The following is a 21,514-nucleotide window of genomic DNA, read 5'->3' as shown; positions in this document are numbered from 1 at the left end:
CCATTTGAGGCCACAGCCTCTGTAGCCCACTCTCTCTTGGGATTTACAAAAAGTACAGCTAATGTTCCAAGTTCACAGATAGGGAAGTGAGGGAAAAAACTAACACTGTTCTCAAAATCTTTCAGGTATTAACTTTCCACTCTTATGAACAAGCAAAATTGACAGACTATTGTATCTTAAATACAATGCCGTGTTCTAGTCTGCCTGTCCATTTCTTTTTCCTAGAGCATGTTTTCTCAGCCATGAGAGATTGGTGTCAGCCCTTTTATGGACATTGTCTTTTAATCAGGTTTATGAATGCAAAGAAGCAGCCTGAAACCTCTCAAAACTTAAAGAAGGCTCTGCTCTGAGTAAAACACCTTGATTCTGGGATGCAAATACAGCTTTCTACAGTGATCAGTACCATTCATTTTGGAATTGTTTGTTTAATTAGTTAGATGAGCATAGTTTACCATTTCTTACAAAATTAAATTTTCACATTTTCCACTTCAATGCAATCAACATGCTGCAAACATACAAATGCTTCAGCATCTTTATTATATTTATTTATTGTACATGTTCCATACTGTGTTCTTCTACTATCTGGAATCTATTTTTTTTTCATAGACAAGGAGTAAAAGCTGCTGGCATGTAAAATTATTAGAAAAAAATATTTCAAACCAAGTGAAGCATGAGAAAAACTAAATAAATTGGCCTATGTTTCATGATAAAAGGCCAGCTCCTTGAGACGAGTTAATAAAGATAGAAGAGTCAAAGAGGATGTAATAGTCTTATCTTGGATGTACTGATGTTTGTATAACCACCCACGAGAAAATTTCAGTAATAAAAATCCATCACTATATTCAGCATCTGAATGTAAGAAACTGTAGACTGGGCTAGAAACCTCCCAGGGACCTTTCCTGTCTGAATTACTCCACAATCCTTCATCGTAGTAATTAAGTAAATTACAAAGAGTAGCATAAAGGAAATGTGATCATCTGACAGTTATGCTGGTATGACTCACACCATGAATGCACGCAGTGATAAGTCCCGTTCCCACTGACGTCCGTGGGATTCCTGCTTTTAGGTTGATTTCCAATAGTCTCTTACTCAGCACGAGAATGAGGAAATGCAAAATGTTGACTCCGAAAAAATGTAGAAATGGGAAAATATGTGGCACAGGAGATAAAGTAGTGATAAAATATGTTCAGTCCAAATCATCTTTCTGGTCCTATAAAAACCTTTTTCATTATTACAAAATGTAACATTATTTCCCAAATTAAGGAATATACTTAAAACATTTACCTGAATTACCAACAGCTTTCTCTGTTTTGAATAATGTCTTGTCTTTTTTGAGCTGCATCTCTGTAGAATCAAAGATTCTACCTTTGGAAGAAACATTGAAATCTTGTAAAATTGTGGGTTTATACCAAATATTCTGTCTGTATACTCCTGCTACACATTTTTTCTACAAATGAAATTAAGTAATCCATTTAATTTCTTCCTCCTGTGAATAATTTTAAATTTAGAGGGATTTTAAAGACCTATTCAGCTATAGTACTTCCAGGTTGTTCTTAGGTAGTTATCCTGCAGCGTCTTTGAAGTTATTTTTCCCCTTATTCTTGGTCTGAATATTAAAATCTTATGGTCAGTTTTGAAATGTAGATATAAACTTTTGCATACCAATACCCAAAGCCTTCTTTTCCTTATATGGTTCATTGCAGCCTGAACTGGGCTTTAAGAAATCAGATGTTTTTTCTCTCATGGCATTACAGAGTCCATAAGCTCTTCATTCTCTATGCAGGAAGAGCAGGAAGTGGCAACATTGCCAAACATGTCTTTGAAATTACACATCATGTTCTACCACAGAATGTGATCTATTTTGAGAAGAAGTAAGACTTCTATTCCTATTGCATGCCATTAACAGGCAATTGCAGAAGCCATCCTTTGCCAGTGTAGAAATAGGAGTACCAGAATAAAGACAGTCCCACGCTCCTGCTTCTTCAGGCCTGAGTATAAATACGTGTCATCAACAAGTATCTCATGGTATGTCCTAGGAAGTCTGTGCTCTCAGCACCTGTAAGCAGTCAAATACCACTGTATGGAAGGATTGCTTTTCAATAATATATGTGTCATATTATTTATGATGTAGAAAGTGGATTTAAATATGCCCTAAGATTTATGAACAGTTGTTAAAGCAAGAATGTTTCTGGGGTGTTTTTATGACTGTAACACTCACTGTTCACATATTAAAGAAGATAACTACAATAAAAAGATACAATGAAGAATTTATTTCTCAAGGTGCAGCAGTTCATTGTGGTTTCCATTTCTACTCCCAGAAATACTTGAGGCTAACAAATGTTCCTTTCCTGGCATTTGTGAAGATAATCTACCCCAGAAAAAGTCAGCATGGTTTTTCATCTTGTCTTGTGCTCTGGCACAAAGAATACACTTTCCTACTGCAAGGATTTCCAGTTTTAAGAATACAAGGAATGCTTGTGGTTCTGACAGAATTATTATGTTTGTAACAGTGCATCTGTCTTAGAGAGATTAACAGCCTGTGAGTTCTGTGAAATGGGATTCACTGAGTTTTGCGATCATATACAAAATCTTTTGCCTTTCAATCTCTCTGTTAGAAGAGTATAAATTTTTTTTGCAGAAAGATGTTTCTGATTGCATCAAGATTCCTACAAATATCATAATATCCATTTAGGATAAACTGCATCATCTTCCAAGAGTACTGATGTTGGAAGCTATGTAAGCTCTGCATTTGACAGGCCTGTCATTGTTTGAAAGATGATTTAACTGATCTCACTTCAGAGGAATACTTTAAGTATGAAATTGCACATCTGGACAGAGTCAGAACACCTGGAAGATATTCCCAAAGAGCTGAAATAAATTTGAAGGGTTTTTGATAGACAGTGTGCAAATGAGATCTGAACTATGACTTATCCACGCCACAAAAAATAGAAGTTCACCATAGTTTAGCCATGATGACCAAGACAAACCTTTTCCCTTCTCCGGTTCTTCTTTCTGGAAATATTTTTGTTCCTACTAGAAACTTTTTTGTTTAATTCTTTTCTTTTTACCTGGCACTCTTCTTCGTGTCCAATTGTCCTACTTTCTTAAAGGATGGAAGTAACAACCATCACTCCCCTACAAAAGCCTCTCAAGCTGTTCCTTACTAGAACATTTATGGCCATCTTTAGCCTACTGGGGTAAACTAATTTAATAAATGGTCTTTGGCTAAGAAACAACAGCAAAGATAAAATAGATCTCTTTTTGCAAAGTGATGCTATAAAAAGACTGAAAAATAAAGCACCGGTGCCTCAACCAGACTGAAGGTTAGCTTTTCCTTTGCTGCTTGACTTTTCTATCACTGAATACAAACAGCCGTGTTGGATGCCTCAGTATTTTCCACAAAGAACATATGCATTTTTAAGTACATTTGAAAGAAACAGTATATTCTGGCTCAAAGAAAGCACAGTACTGCCAGCATTCTTTTTTCCTCTCTGAGGCAAGTCATGTTCCTGGAAGCACAGAAGTGTCAATTTAGCAAAGGTCACCATGACACACATTTTTGATGTCTTTGGTGATATTCTTCCTCATCACCAGTCAAGACACAAGTGTTTGTCATCATAAAAAGCTAAAAGATCAGCCTTATCATAAGATAACAAACTTGAGAAAGACCTTGACCTGAAAAAGGTTTCTGCTTTTTCACTTTATCTAAAAAATATGAATGTGAAAAACATATCAAAGTTAAATACATTTCAACCAAATGTTTGTTTTGGGCTTAAATTTAATTTCTCATATTTATTACACCATTATTTACAATTTTAAACATTCCCAGCTAGTAAGGTATTTAATGCTCTCCATCATTCTGTGACTAATTATTCCTTTTCCTGGCAATTTTCCTTTTTTCATTTGTTTCACTTTCCCTGATGTACATATGGCCAACATATTCAAACCAGTCTCCTAAAGTCTGCTAAGCATTCAGTGAAATGAGAATATTTAGGTGATTCTATGTGCTCTTTCAAAATGTCAGCATCTCTTTTCTTTGGATACTGACATGGAAAGGTCACAAGCCAGAGTAAATATTAACCAGAATAAATAAAAAAATAAATAAACAAACACTCTGAAGAATCTATAAAGTTGCTTGTATTGGGTCTTCTAATCCATATTTCAACTGCAGCCAGAAGAATTTAGACCTTCATCAGTCCTGAAAACTTTGTTTCAATTACTCTTCAGGGGAACCACAACTGCAGGCATTCCCCAGTTTCCCAGACTCTCCAAGGTGTACTTCTACTCCCTGTGGTAAGAAAATACCCTGATATTTAAACGGTTGCAGTGTGTCTCATACACTGGGCAAATCTGTACATGCAAACAGACTTTTCAGAAATTTTGTATTTATAAAATTGTTATTAAATTCTTCCTCCTCTCCTTCATCTTTCACCCCTTGCAGGTCAAGTTCTCTAGATATTCTTCCCCATTTTTTGTCTATACCACTTCTAGTCAGTGTGCCCTAATGCACACTGAAAAAGACCTGCTTAAAATTAAAATTAACAGCTGAGACCTTACTAATGGTGATAAAACAGAAGTTTATTTCATGTCTATTGAAAGCTATGTTATAAAATATCCTAGAACATTCTTATCTGGCATAGTTCATTCATGTTGAGATTGAGATCTATTCCAGCTGTCAAACTTGCTGAAGAACATCTACTTAAATAATTGTTCCCCTGTCATATTAATATTTTTTGCCTAAGTTATTGCCTTGCACTTTTCATAGAGAACATCATTCCTAATAAATCTCATTCTGTTATTTTAGACTCCTCATTTTGCCTTTCCTTTTTAAGGGCATATGTGAGACTAAAGCAAGTATGACTTGAGTTATTAATGAAAGAGTGACTTCTGTAACTGGCTGAGAAGACCTCAAGGACTGAAATATTTATTACTTAAAGTTTCAGACATTAATTATATTAAACTTATCCAAAAGTGACAGTGTAATAACTTGCCTTAATTCATGTCTTTTTGCCTATAGTAAAGAGCAGTACCCTCAGACTTAAATAATGCCCTTCTAACCCTTTCTGCTCATAATTCTGTAGTAAAATACTGCTCTGAGATCTCTGAATGGTTACACTTAAGTTCTGTTTCTAATACTAATCTAGGCCAAGCTTTTATTAAGCAGAGTCTCTTATCCTAGGGCCTTGGCATCAGGACCTCTGATTTCCACTAACTGTTTTTTGGCTTCTTAACTGAGAGAATGATAGATGGGGAGAATTGCTAGAAATTGCCAGGAAGACAAAAGTAGGTCTTTTCCCCAAAAAATATTTAATTTTAGATAAATTTAAATTTTTAGATTTTAAAAAAATTGAGGAAGCTCCTTTCCTTGCATAATTTTAATAAAATATTTTGATACTTCACTAGTTCACTCCCAATTTTTCCAAAATTAGCCAGTTTTTCTACTATGGAAAATACCCAGATAAAACACTGCCTTATAAAAGAGAAACTTATTTTCAGATGACCTTCTTCTAGATACTTCAAATTAAATTCCCATTGGTTTCTTTGGACTAAACATCTACACCAGTCCGAATGCTACCTCTTTTTGTGGTAGGAAAGGGTTCACCTTTAGGAGCTATCTTGGAGATAAGTGGCTGTCAATTCCCCCAGCTTCCAGAAGAGACCAGAACAATTTTTCATCAGCAAACTATGCGCTGGAGATCAGATAAGAGCTCAAGTTCTCAACTTTCAACCACTGATTTCTCCTTGTTTGCCCTTATCCTTGAGTAATCATGCAGATGCAAAGCTTACAGTGGAATGAGGACAGCTAATGCACCAGAGCTGGAATAAGCATGGAAATTATCCGGGCCAGGTCCAATTTTGGATGACAGCACCATACATCTTGCTAGTATAGGCATTTTTATAGCAACATTATGATGTAGAGCTGCAGTTCATTTCCCCCACTCATCTGAGCATGTCCAACACATTTGAACTATTTAGTTCAAGCTGCTTCTTCAGAAAAGGATGGAGAGAGGACTGTGACCTGGCTGAGTCCCAACATGACCAAGACCATGTAGAAGAAAAGTCTGGATGTTCAATGAATACCTTAGCCTTGTATGATCATGAATTGTAACAAAAATATTTAATTGTGCCTTATTTTAACTCCAAGTCTTTAACTGTACATTAAGTCCATTATATACATGTGTCATGTTTTGGCTGCAGAAGAAAATATGATCCTTCCAGTTAATTGCTGTGATAAAATATTTATTTTGTCCTAATGCTTTTAATGTTTGCAGTTATTTTTAATAAAATTTTTTCCATTTTTACAATATTGGAATATTAATAAGAAACCTCTTATGAAAATGCATATGTTTCTGCAGGATAGATTAGGAGCATTATAGTTATATTTTATAAAGACATATTTACACTTTCAAAGCCAAAAGGAATATCTTTTAATGAACTAGAATGGTATGTTAGTAGCTTCCTTTTTTGTTTTATTTAACTACAGAAGATGCAAAAATGTCTTGAAAAGATATATTTATTTACTTCGAAATTAGTAACTTCTTCTGGAATAATATGCAGTGTTGTACATAACACCACTTCTAGAAAAGAGTAATATTCAGTGGTTTATTTCTTTCATACTCACATTCCCACTTACTTAATTTATGTCAGCTACAAAATGACACATTATTCAATATGTAATAATCTAAAGCCTGTGAGTTAGGATATGGATCCCTGTTCCAGTTTTTTACCTAGTTCATAATCTTTATTTAAAGTCTAGATATTGGTGAGATGAGTGTGGTGAAATGAGAAAAACTGCAATAACTTTTTACTCTAGAATTGGGATGGATCTAAAAATTTTACAGGTTTTCATCAGAACTTACATTGGAGCAAGCTTGTATTTCTTTGTTCTGATTTTATTATTTATTATTTGTTCACAAAACAAATATGCCTCCAAGTCAACCTAGAATTAACCTAGCATACTTGATATTCCCTTTGCTGTGAAATACTTAAGATTCTTTTGCATACTACAACAAAGACAAAATAAATCAGTCACAGACAGTCTTGCTTCCAGATTGTTACAAGGACCAGCAAAGGGAACTGCAAAACCTTATGGCCATAAGGCAGCTCCAGCTAAAGTTGTTCTGTGTGTTTATGTGTAATCCATCACGAATGGGACGCAGTGGTGATAGCAGCAACAGCCCTGTCCTAGCTAGACTGAGCCACACACAAAACCTCACTTCCCGTTTTCCTAGCAGAATCCAGTGTCTCATGCTCTCCAGAATGAAAAAATCAATAAAGGGGTCTCATCTGCAGCTGGTAAGAACATTCTTTGCACCAAATAATGAGCAAGGGCATAGCAGATCCTCTTTCCAAAATAAACATATTTGCCTTTTCCAGAAAATACTTTGTGAGATTCATAATGTGATCATTTTCTTTGTATGAAAGAGCAATATGTTGAACAAATGTGTTCTTCTTATTTCACCAAAAATTAACTGAGATCCTAAAGAAGAAATAGCAGAAACAAACTCGCAATTTTAGGGAAAGGGTAGGGGGAAGAGACTTCCCATTTTTTCCTCTTTTGCTCTGGTGTGAAGCAAAATATCAGCTGGTAAGTGCTGAGCTGACAAAAATATGTGCACAGGTGGGCAAAGAATTTGGGAGTATTCTGAGGAGGTTTTCAGTGTGTCCATATGATGGGCACCATCATTGACTCCATCACTGGAACAAGCTTTTAAAAGTGGAACCATATCAAAGGGAAAATTGCAAGTACAGCTGGTGCTGCCTGTGCCTAGTGAAGAGCCAAGATGAAATTTCATATGGTTTGTTTATCTCCACCGATTAGGGGTTACAAACCTCTATCATTTGGACAGATATTTTCCACCTTGGCACAGATGGTAGAGGCTGTTCCATGTGTGTGTGGTTTTTCAGCTTAACTCTCCTATCATCTGTTTCAATATAACCTCTTGTTCATGTACACAAAACATTCTACTAGGTGCTGGTTAAATGGGAATTATTCATAATCACACAGAAGGGGGAGCAAAATCAGAGAACAAAATATAAAATTCTGATTTTCAGTCCAAGCACATGTCAATGTTGGACCAGCTACTGGGAGTGTTAATAAACTGGAGTGAGATGAAGTTCCTGTAAACACTATATGTACTTCCTATATGTTTCAAGGCTCGTGAAGGAAAGCTATTAATGCAGGTCTTTCCATTCAGTACAAGATCTTTTGAGAATTCCTCTTTCTATACAGGCAATTTAATATGCTTTTACTCATTAAAAGGTTGGAAATTTCTATTGCTTGCCAGACAAAACTTTTGGAGAAGGTACTGGAAATTAGTTTGGAAGGTATTTTGTGGCCTGGAAACAACTACTGATGTTAATTGCCAGGTATATATATATATTTTTAAAAAGTAAAATAGGAAGAATAGACCTACCTCCAAACTATACAGGATTCACTAATAAAAGAACAGTCATTTGAGGAAGTTATTTACATTTTTCTTTAGCCATCTCGAAGACAGAAGCCCAGATAAGGAGATGGGGCTTAATCTGTGGCCAACATAATGAAATACACCTCTTCCAAGATGACTACTAGAATCAGTTACAGCCCAACTTTGCTGCTGTGATTTGTCCTCTTCAGGCACCATTCTTTTTCTATTGACAATGGAGACAGATACTTTTGGGATTTTAGCAGTTTTTCCCCACCTCTGTTGGACTGCAGCAAAGAGTAGTGTTGTCCTGAGCAGAACATCAGCTGTGTGATGGTCATGAGATATCTTACAGAAATTGCTCCATCAGGCATAAATAAACCACCTCTATCCCTTTGTTTCTTGTCCTCCAGGACTGCATCCTTGTCTATACTTAGAGACCCTGCAAAGAAACTAGAGAAGAATCAAATACGTCCCACATTTGGCTTCTTTTCTACAAATCTGAGTATTTGAAAAACAGATCTTGATTGATAGTGTTTCCAGATATTTTCTCATTCATATTACCACTTCTTTTTGAAATTTAATAGTAGTCCCTGCAGAAATTACAGAAAAAAAAAGTTAAAAACCCAACTGCATGTTAAGTAGGCTGGCAAAGAGCAATTTTGATGGTGGAAGCAAGTAAAGAATGATTTCCAGTTGAGGGGGGGGCAGTATCATCAAGAAGGCCCAACAAGGTCTATTGCCACAGGTAATTGCCACTTAGTGTGGAAAGTGACTGTACCACACAAGGCCTGGCTACTCGGGTCAAGGTCCTGTTAGAGCTTTGCATTTAGAAGTGTAGCTCTAGATTTCATTACAGAGTGGTGAAATTTTCATGCAGTTATCTGTAATACTACTTTAACACAGGCCTGAAAAAAAATTCTTTAATATGTTAAAAGTATGATCTGAAAGTTGTATCACACTCGTAGGAAAGGACAAAGATATCAGCCTTGTGTACCCCATTTTTGTTAAAAGAATCATAAACTGTGCTGATGGGGCACCTTGCTGCCCAGATTGATCGTGGAATCTTGACTTTAAATTACTGAAGTAAAAAAAAGGAGGTTACATTTTCTAAAGATTATATCTCTCATTTCAAAAAGTTAAACAACTGTATTAAAGCTTGAACCCATAGATCCTTCTGCCCCTAGTTATTCTTCCTGACCCATATTCTGACCTGTTTAAGCTTTGGTTTAATATCTCAAAGAATTCCACAAGGACATCCTAAAATAAAGGAGTATTTAAAAGCAATACACATTAAAAGTGAAGCAGATGACCCAGTAATTTACAAAACTATTCTGGTATAGAAGCAACTGGGTTTTTTTGAGTAAAATGTGAGGGAATAAAACAATTGTTAAAAATCCTTTTTCTCCGTAGTTTCTCATGGGAGACAATGTATTTCTCATATTCAGGACAACTAAAACTATAAGCACTAAATATGAATTTAAGGTTATTTCCTACAACTTATTAAATCTGGAGGCTTTAGTATATGAATATGGTGTTTCTGTTAGACTTGTCTATCTCTGAGTTAAAGAAAGGGGAAAAAGAAGGCTGGAACGCTGCAAGGCAATCTTTATCTGGAATCAAAACGGGTTACACAGCAGAGAAAAAATGTGTAGACACCAGAGGTCAGTGAAACCCATCTTGTCAGCAGGGACTGCGTCGAAGAGTAGGACAAAGGTGCAACTTCAACCAGCATCTGAAATTCATTAGATTTCCAAATGTAAATTCCAACGCACATAGGGAATTTGAGCTCTGAGTCTCTATGATTTTCTGTACTTATATCACACCCCCCAAGTCACCTATTATTTTTGAATGCTTTCTTTGCTTTATTTTGGCTTTTTCATCTGAACTAAATATATGTTAAGTAGGAATTAAAAGTATATATTCTAATTAAACTATAAAGAAACACAACACTGTGTCTTAGCCCAAACCTGCAAACATCATTAAAAGCAGAAAATGAAACACAGGATGTACATTTTTCTTCCTTAATATAGGAGGTGATATACAAATTTTGTAGTGTTCCTTTTCACACAGCCATATTTCCTAAGGAATTACACCCCATCTGGTTGAAAGTGACCACAAAACAGATCAAAGCCACAGAGAGATCATGACTGGAATGTCACTCTGGCCCAGAACAGCAAAGAATAGCTTTTCAGAAGTATTATGAAAATTTCCTAATGCCCTGCTCTTTCTTCCCCAGCTGTCATCCCCCTTTTTACTGGATTTTTCCCCCCCTCTATTCTTTCCTTCTCATTTTACAGGTTTTCTTATGGGAAAAACAAATCAAAGACTTCTTCATTTGAATCTAGCTTTAAAAGCTCCAAAGCACAAGTGAATCCAAGATCAGATACAGTTAATAAACCCCAGATATAAAAGGAATCATCTATGATAGTCCTGATTTAAATTCCTCCATGATTTTCTGCTTAGGAATACAGCTGTCATCTTTCATCTTCTCTTTTTTCTCTAGACTCTTCTGTCACTTATCTTTGATGATACAAATCACTGTAGCTCCAATGAAACCAACTCAATTGTACTAATTTAGAGCAGCTGTGATGTTTTTCTGTCCTCTGTTCTGTACTTTTTTGGCAACACTTTATAGTTTGGGTACTTAGACATTTGTTCTACATTAATTTTGGCAAATTGATTTTTTCATTTGACATTGCTAATAACTTTCTACAGTTTGAAGATATACCTTTCCTCTTCTGCTCTCCTCTGATGAACATTTTATTTTGGAACATCCTGTAATTCTATAATGAAACCTCTTCCTTTGGGAGAAACCAGGCCTCTGTAATAACTATTATGACCTCACTTCCATTTGTCATGCTTGTGTCCACCACTGATCTTTTTTCTGTTTGCCTTTAGTTAGAAGCACTTAATTTATTTTCCAGTTTTGTCAAAAAAAAACCAATAATGAGTTTCTGAGTTTTTCCTTTCTCTAACTCTGAATATTTTTATGTAGTCCTATGAAATTGAAATATTAGAAGTGTTTACTCAAAACAAATATGTCCATCTCTCTCCATGCTAAAATAGAATTGTTTTCCTCTCTCTTCACCAGAAGGAATGAATTCTTGCTTAATTTGTTAAATTTTCTTTATCATTCTTGGTATCTTGTTATGCTCGAGCCAGGGAGCTGTGGGAACCCCATGAATCTCAGCAAGGCCAAAGCCAAGGTCCTGCAAGTAGGACAGGACAATCCCAAACACACAAAAAATCTGGGCAGAGAATAGAATCAGGGCTGCCCCGAGGAGAAGGACTTGAGGCACTTGCTGCATGAGAAGCTCAGCATGACCCAGCAATGTGCACAGAAAGCTGAACACGTCCTGGGCTGTGTCCAAAGCAGTGTGGCCAGCAGGGCAGGGGAGTGATTCCCCCCCTCTGCTTCACTCTCATGAGCACCTGGGGTGCTCTGGGACCCCACGGTAAGAAGAAGGACGTGGACCTCTTGGAGCAAGTCCAGTAGAGTCCACAAAGATGGTTAGGGGGCTGGAGTGCCTCTGCTATGAGCACAGGTTGAGAGGCTTGGGGTTGTTGAGATGAGAAGGTTCCAGTGAGACCTCACTGCAGCCTTGCAGTAGGTAAGGGGGCCAAGAAGAGAGCTCTAGAGCGGCTTTTTCAAGGGCATGTAATGATATAACATGAAGTGATGACTTCAAAATAAAAGTGGGTATTTTTAGATTACAGATTAAGAAGAAATTTATTACTGAGAGGGTGGTGAGGCAAAGGAACAAGTTGGCCAGAGAGGTTATGGATGCCCCATCCCTGAAAATGTTTAAGGCCGTGTTGGACAGGGATCTGAGCAACCTGGTCTAGTGAGAGGTTTCCTTGCCTATGGTAGAGGCATTGGAATTAGACACTCTTTAAAGGTCCATTCCAATCTAAAGATTTCTGTGATTCTTTTTTCTCAACAGTTCCATGTTTTAGCAGGCACATTAGGTTGAATATCTGCTGTTTTTCTCAATGATAATATTCTTACTGTTGTTATGGGCAAAATGAAACACATTCTATATAAGAGGCTATGAATTTATTACAAGTATAACTAATTTTACAGTCAGATAATCAAAATTCTTAACTAATATGAAATTCCTTTTAAAAAAGTAGTCTAAATTTCTGCCCAAAACCATTCCAGAATCTATCCCTTTCTCATGGTATTATATTCAACCTGCCAGTATGCCTCTGGGCCCTAAGCTTGACAATTGCTTGACAGATTCTTTAAAAAAAGACAAAAAAAGGTTAAAAGGTCTGGTGCTTACGTAAGTTAACAGCATCTCAGTCTTTGCCAGAAGGAGCATGATCTTACTATGAGGGTTTCTTTCTCCTCAGGAGGTACATGATGTCCATAGCAATCCTTTTTTTTTTTCCTCCTTTCTCTTGTGGTTCACTTCTGTTTATTTTCTTTATTTTAAGACAGCCTACTCATATGTTCTTTATTTTTAGTAGATCCCAAATAGATAGTGCTTGTGTTCTCATTATTTCTACAATCTGTACCTCTTTTCCAACTCCAAATTTTGCACCCCTGTCTATAGATGGATAAGTTTGATTTGTGCTGCTAGTCTGAGAGATCTGCTACCATCTTGAGACTGTGTACTTCTGCACAGCATTTTATGCTAGTCAGATATAGTTTGTTTCATACAGAATAGCTACTTGTAATTAGTATAAAATGAATCTGAACTACAACAACCTTAGACAATGGTTAATTGACTGCTAGACAGGTGCTGCCACAACTGAAACAAGATAACATCATATCAGCCCAAGAAAAGCCTAGGTAAATTCAGAGACCTGTGTTGACAGGCTAGTACAAAAACAGGAGGAAGGACACTGAATTTTGATTTCCAACAAAAAAAGAAAAAAAAAATTTTTAAAAAAGAATATTTTATTCAGCAATTTGTCTGAAATTCTAAGTAAAAATTAATACAGTGATAGCACATCCTAATAAAAGGCAGCCATAGATGAAAAATTAAATAAATGCTGCCTCTTTGCATCATCATTGTACAGGAACATCTGCTCAGACTGTGTTTCCCCTGAGGAATAAAGCTACATGCGCAAAAGCCTCTTTGTGATAGAGTGGATTAGAAGATGGAAAAAACCCCCAGTACTTTCCCCTTATAAAACCAGAATTTAGCCCTTCTAAGATGCCAGGAAAATGGCTCATGAAACCAGAAAACCTTGCAAAGGGTATGAAGGACTTGAATAGCTCCAGTGTGTTTGGTATATTGGCACCAAAATCTTGTTTCCACCACAACTTCTGCCACAGATCACCATGCTTCTTAAGAAATATGGGGCACTTGAAGCCACATTAAAGCAGGTTTGAGCTCCAGTGGAGAACTGTAAGTGACAGAGAACAAATGAAGCAACAATAAGTTATTATTATCTTATGTGAAATGGCAGGAAGTATGGATGAAGGGAACCACTTTCTTCTCTGCTGTAATAACCACAAATCAATTTCCTGGTACTACTCCATGAAGAATCATAATTACACTCTTCAGTAATGATTATTCTGGTCCACAACCAATTGCCACACTCATTCCAAGTGAGATTCTTATTCTTTACTGGCTGCTCTTTCTACATCTCACAACAATGAGGCAGGGAGTTCTGGAAGTCCTGCAATATACCAGGACCACCTCTGCAACAAATCTATATATTTCTTTAATGACACAAAGTTACCCAGAAATTGCAAGTAGCCTTAAAATAAAAATGCTGTGCTGAAGGAAATCATCTTCACATTGTCAGAAATCCATTGAGGGAATCAATCTAAGTTTAGCTGCTGAAGCAGTGAATCTCACTAAATCATTCTCACTGTTTCTTTCTCACTCCCTCCAGGGCTATTAGCAGCAAAATGAAGCTCAAATTTCACTGCCACTTTGGCTGCTCTAGCATGCTTGATCTGAAACCTGTATGGACTCTACAGAAAAACAAAGGCAATCGGAACACTGGGATTAGATTTTATGTTTATATTATTATATAGAAGGAGGTTTGGTTTCAACTTCAAGAAAACAGGTACCTTATTAGGGATGACATTTCCAAAAGTTGGCTGAAATGGGTTTGAGTGGCTGGTATATTAAACCAGCCATTTCCAAGCAGAAACCCACAGAAGACAGGGTGGAAAAATAATTCCTGACTGATATTTCTGTAGTGATACTGCCATTGGACTGCAAAAGTAGTAAGAAAAAGGGGTCAAATACCTCCAGGTTTCATTTGCTACTGCTGTCTAGGAAAAAAGGTAAAAGCTCCAAGGTGGGGAAGCGGAGGGGAAACAGCACCAGATGAAAGGAAGATGATGTTGCCTCACTTATTTTGGGTCAGTTTGTCTGGTCATTTTTAATTTGTTTCAGAGACTCTGTAAGCAGGATATATGCACTTGAAAGTGAAAAGGAATTTTTAATTGATTATCATAACAAAAAAAAATTTAGTAACTTTAACAAGGAGACCCAAAACTTTAACAAGGTGACCCCTAACCAACCACAAGCAGAGACTCTTGTTTTTTCCACTAGTATTGTATCTTTTCAAGTTGGTATTTCTCCTCTAGTCTTTACCTGAGATCTTAGGCTGGCCAAGGGAAAAGGTTGCAGTAGAACTTATAGAGACACCAAGGAGAGATAAAGGTGTAGGAGCAAAATGTATATTGGCCCTCAAATATGTTTTTTCAGGTCTACATGGATTAGGTGCGAATTTGAAATCATGCTCAAAAGCAAATTAAAACCAAGAAAGTATAAATCATGAAGCTAATAATCTGATTCTGCCAAGTCACATTAAGTGCTTCATGTTATGCTGAGAGGTTAAGTAGGTTGCAACCAAGCTGTACACAATAGGATTTATTTTAGTTGAAGCATTTTGCAAGTATTACAACCTTATTTTTATATTTTGAATATTTTCTTGATCAAACATATGAATTATAAGGTTCATTGCAATAACCTCAGGTAAGCATACATACACTTTAAATACTAATGTTTGGTACAGCAGGCAGGAAGTACTCTTGTTAATTTATTTAGAAAATTGTGACTGCCCTGATTGTGACTTGGGTGTTGCCTGTCAGATAGCAAGCCTGGTCATACCTACATGTTGAGAAGAGTTTCACTGATGTGTCTCTTCTTCTCAGACTCAAGTAGATGGATGTTGAGAGATTCATGTTCTCTTTGTTTTCTTTTCTTTATCAAAATTATTTGCAAGAAACACCTTAACATATTTAATTTTATTTGTAAGATCTTCATCCGTACATTTGTGCTTCCAGGTTGTTATAGAATGGGGATGCCTTAGATCTGGATAGCTTTAGGTAGCTGTTTGTTTCTTATGAAAAGGAAGAAGTGAGAGGATGCTTTATGTTCTCTGAAACTCTTTCTCAAGAGTCAAAATTAGTGTTAAAATTTTTTATTATCTTTCAGATGAGAAAGAAATTATCCTTTATCATGGATATGCATATTCTACACCATAAAACACCTGGACTTACTGATTGATGGACCATGACATCCTTGAGGCTGTAGCCCTGCTAAGCAGAATTTGTATTTAATTTTATGTAGCCAAATTCCATGAAACCCATGTACCTGCAAGGAAATTCAGTTCCTTTTGCAGACCCATAAGTAGCTGTTTCTGTGTCTTATTTAGTTGTGCAGTACCTTAAAGCCTTTTGAAATCAATAGCTTCCATTTTGGCATGCAGCTGTGCTCACTAGTGTCTGTCTTTCTCTATCATCTCACTTACCAAAAAAGGAGAGAGTATCACTTCCCTCCAGTTCTTCCCAACAGCATTTTGAAACAGAAAAGGAATAAGTAGTTCACAAGAAAATTTTTCTCATTCCAGTAGGATCATACGTAATTTGCCCAAAAAGGCTGTGGTCATTGCAATGATTTTAATTAAAGAAAGATGCTCTCAAAAATACCTTTGAACAGTGCTTCATTCTTTATTTGCTGAACAAAACAAAGTTGTTTCTAACCAAGTCTCAGACCCAAAGAATTAAGTCCATATTATTTCTGGTTATAAATCATTACTCATAATGATTTTCAGCCAGTAAACTTCCTGATGTTAAGGGGCAGAAACACGTACACATTAGTCTACTCCAGATACCACTGCTCTCTATTAGCTCAACAGCTTCTGACTACTCAATATATAATTTTATTGCAAAATTTGGGGGGCTTTGTATTGAAAAACTAATCAAGGATCACTAATATTTAATTTTTCTGATTATGTTGAAATTTTGTGCCAGAGTTAGTATCTGTTCTTTTCTCATTAGCTTTCCTCTCTTCCCACATTGCAAAATAAAACTGTGCTTTCTTAATATTCTTTAAAATTACACAGATGTTGATGGCATAGTTACAAAATTTAAGCTTACACTACTTCCCAGGTAAATCCAAGATTTTTTGATCAGTGATAATTCCAAAATATCACAAATTTATAATTATGCCATAGCACTTCCAGGATGCTAATGAACCCATTTTAATTTCTACACAGTTTCTAGCTCAATGTTGCACAATAGCTTGCTTTACTCCTTAAATCATTATTTTGCTTGCTTTCAGTCTTGCTTGCTGTGAGCTTTATTAATCTCTCTAGGGCATTACTAGGAAAGTTTTGGTCCTGCTAAGTTGAACAAGTTGCTAAAATGACAACCAATTCTCATATCACCTGCTAAAATCCTACATCCCATCTACTTTGGTTCCTGCTGCTGCTGTTTCCTCTCTTGTTGGACAAGACAGGGATTCTTAGCTGAGAAGGCAATGCTGTTTGTTGGGAAGAGGAGATCCCTCCCTGCCAGCTTCTCACCATAGCCCTTACTACTTTTTTCAATTCCACCATTATCACCCACATTCAGTGATAATTGGTACCAGGTAAGAGTGTGTCTGGCTTTCTATTGCTGATTTGCAAAATAAATAAAAGCACATACAAAACTTGCAGGGATCCTTTTGGACTGTGAGCCGCTTGTATTACTGTACTCATTTCATATAGTAAAATTCAAATAATATTAATTAATTTTAATTCTAAAAAACCACTGTTAAATCTCACTTAGGGAGGACTGTAGACAACTGTTTTGTCACATGGATGGTAGGTAATGGGACTCCTACCCAGAGGCGGTATCCAAAGCAGGGAGTACTACCAAGTGAGGGGAACAGTCTGTGGCCTTGAATGCCTTTATTCAAATTTATGTGGCCAATACATTTCGGGATGTTTATTTTTATTGTAAGTATGATATTACTTGTCTTTTGTACATCCATTGCAGTCCTTAGATAATCAATTTAGAATCATAGGACGGCTTCGTTTGGAAGGGACCTTAAAGATCATCTCATTCCAACACCCCTGCCATGGGCTGGGACACCTTCCGCTTGATAAGGCTGTTCCAGGTCTCATCCAACCTGGCCTTAAACACTTTCAGGAATGGGGCATCCACAACTTCTCTGGCCAACCTGTTCCAGTGTCTCACCCCTGGGTTTCTGTGGCTGAAATGAGGTATTACAAAGTCTTTTTTCTCCCAGCCCCACGGTCAAAGACAAAGTCGGGATTCTTTGGCTCTGCTTTTCAAGGTTGTTTATTTTCTCTTATCTATGGCATTCTTTCTCTGACCTGTGGAGATCTGTCCAGCAGGTCAGGCTGTGGCACACACTGACTGCCCTTGGGGTGGTGGTATCTTTTTATACCTAGAACTACATGTACTTTATTTACAATAATTTTCCAATACCTATCACCTGTGTTAGACAGTCTGTCTCTATTCTAAACCAATCCAAAAGTGTCACCATCACAACAGAAGATGGAGGACAAGAAGAAGAAGGACAGGACATACCTAGATTACTCCATCTTGCCTCTTGAGCTCCCATTCCAAACCCCTAAAATTCTACTTTTTCACCCTGTGACAAATTAACTATTATTGTACTCAAACTCTTGTGGCTTGTAAATCTTCACACAAAGTTGGTGATTTTTTCCATGGGCAAAAATCAAAGGCACAAGTGTTTTTGACTCTGTGCCAAGGTCTCTGAGCTGCTTGCCACGGTCTCCAGTCACCCAGGGCAGCCAGAGGAATGTCCTGGGTTTCAAAATCTCACCACCCTAACAGTAAAGAACTTCTTCCTAATATATAATTTAAACCTACTCTCCTCCAGTTTGAAGCCATTTCTATCATATGTATAATAAGTGTAAAGGTGCTAAGAATAATTTAAGTAGAATTCATTATATGCTATTATATTCTGTTCTAGTACTATGTAGTCACATTTTATTGCTACAATCATTTCTTCATCTCTGATTCCAAGTATGGTAGCTGAAAATGGCATATTTCTCATATAAATCACTTCTATTACTCATGAAGTCCCTTGAATCTGTGTATTCAAATAGTTCAAATAGGGAAAACAGTGATGTTTTGACATTTCAGTTTTTTGAATATGCTTTGATAATTACTAGTAGCAGAAAGCTTCCTGTGTTAGGCAATAAAACAAAGAAGTTTTTCCATAAGCAGAATGTCATGTATTATCAAACTGAGTCCTCTCTGTTTCTAATAGTTTTCCCATGTGTTTATTTAAAGGGCCTTACTGAATCACAGCTTGAATATTTTGATCCAAATTTAGTTTGGGCCTTTTATTAGATTTGGATGAACTGTCAATTTGTATAATTGATATTTATTACTATGCTGATCCAATGGTAGGCATGTGGAAGAGAATATTAAATTTTTTAATTGTTTAGATGCTATTTCCTAGAATATTCATCACCATTTAGACAATAAAGACTAGAGATATTATGATATTTTGTTAATGAAAACATGGAATAAATCTCTCAGAGGAAAAACATTGACATTTATTTTTATTCTTTGTTTATATTCTGTAATTTAACTCTAATTTAATATTCAGATGTCTTCTTCATACTTTAAGAAATAGTTGTATTAAAATCCACGTTCAAGCTACATTTTACACAAATACAGCTTAGGACATAGCATTTAAACTCTGTACCCTTTAGGAAGGGTTTACTTGTTCTCTATGTAAGCAGTGTTATACATAAGGCTCAGGGCTTATATCTCAGATCCTGATGTTTTATAATGGTGACATTTTTTTAAAGGCTATGGGATCTGTGTGTTTTCCAATAAATCCTTAAAAATCTTCAACTCAGGTCAGAATAGTTTTAAATTTTTTTTTATACAATTGAGTCCCTCTGTATTAAAGTTCCTAGCCATATTTAATCCTTGTTGACCACTGCAGTATGGCTCCAATTCAATAACATATTTGGAAGGATTATCTCCTAGTTTGGAAACAGGGTGGACACATGTTGGAGACTGCTCCCTTGACAGCTTATGTATACATTTTGCACATAGTTTTAGTAGAGCCTAGAATAAAAGTGGAGAATACCTTCAGAAAACACATAAACAATTCCACATCTGTGTCAAAGCTTGCAGGGATCCTTGAAAAACTGTTGCATCTAAATGAATTTTCAAACTTAATAAAATTAAATTGGAAATGGAAGAGGAATTAAAAGACAAAAACTTTTACACATATTTAGACAGAACAATGTAGACACTATAATTCTCTGTGCTGCTTAAAGGAATTACATGTCCCAGCTGTATCCTGTCTTGTGAATTGTCTTCAAAGGTCACCACTATTCCTCAGTTTATTTGAAATCTTTTTTGCTAGGGTGTCTTTCTCCTTTATTTTAGATACAAGTATTCAGTTTGTCAAGAAAAACATGAATTAGTATCAGACAGAATATTCATGAGGCTTAATCTCTTTCCCAGCATCTTTAGGCAAAAAGAGAGTAAAGATGAGACAAAAACACAGACAGACAGATTATCCTTTGGAGAATGATTCAAAAAAGAAGTTTAATTTAGATTTGTATTTAAAAATAGCCATTGTGAATAAACCTTCTTTATCCGCCTCTACTACTTCTGAGATAACATTGACAAAATTTAATGTCCCTTTAGATGAACTTTAAAGACTCCTTCCAACACAAACTATTCGGTGGTTCTATTAAAAAGTTAAAACACTAAAAGAAAGGAGCCAAACACTAGCCCAATAGAGGCATATAAAACTATGTACTTAAATAATATGTAAGCATGGATGTAAGAAAACAAACATGCACAATGAAGCAATTTCTCATAAAATAAGAATTTCATTTTTACTGTGATTCCCCCTTTAAACAAATCAGGCCTGATCATTCTTTGTAGGATTCTGAAGCTTCAGTCAGATTGATATACTGTATTAGCCAAATTAATTTTTCTGTAAACCCCACAGACTCATGGAGCTAAATTCCTACCTCACTCTTTGTTCAGTTTACAGCAGTACCTCTGCTTATTGCTATGTGACATCGACTGTTTTAATAGAGGCAAGAATTAATCCAATATGTTTAGAAAAGAATTTAATTTCTCCATTTACATGAAAAACTAAGAAATATTTTTTCAATCGTTAAGGTTTTACAAAGGGATAAATTCATGACAATCAATTAAAAAATCCTCAAAAGGAAGAACTCTGGATTAGCCAATAGTTTGTAGCTCAATAATCACGATGAGACCTTTTATTATAGTATCCTTAGCTCATGGGAGGATTATATGTCTTCATTTTCCTTTCTTTTAATTTCCCACAAGCATGAAACATGGCAAATTTTCCCATTGGCAGTCATGTTACTTTGTAAAATTGCTAATTGGTGATTGCGGGATAAAAATAAGTCTTCTATTACTTACCTTTCCTTCTCACTGAATTTCAACTGCTTTCTTTTCATACAACTCAAACTTGCACTTCATGAAGTTACCTTTCCATACCAGTAATCTAGTTAGTAGAAGCATAACTGCTTCTCAGATACTGGACAGATACTGCTCATTAGATAATAAAGTTGACTATCCTCCATTCCTTTTGTTGAGTTTTGAGGATTTGTATTTGACCCTTCCCAATGCCTTTAGGATGAGTCCTGTTCAAGCTTGTGACGTTGCCCATTGTTGTACTGGGACAACTAAACACCTGCAAGGAAGCACTTTTACTCAGCAATTGGACAAATGGATCCTCCTGAAATATGAAAAATTATTATTGGTAGTGGATTTCTCTTAATTGTCTACTTCAGGTTTCCTGTTTTTTCCTTCTGATACACTCAGCACCCCTCACTACCCTGGGCTGGGACATAAC

This window comes from Zonotrichia albicollis, chromosome 3 (genome assembly GCF_047830755.1).
Source record: "Zonotrichia albicollis isolate bZonAlb1 chromosome 3, bZonAlb1.hap1, whole genome shotgun sequence".
NCBI lineage: Eukaryota > Metazoa > Chordata > Aves > Passeriformes > Passerellidae > Zonotrichia > Zonotrichia albicollis.
This window is presented reverse-complemented; position numbering follows the sequence as displayed.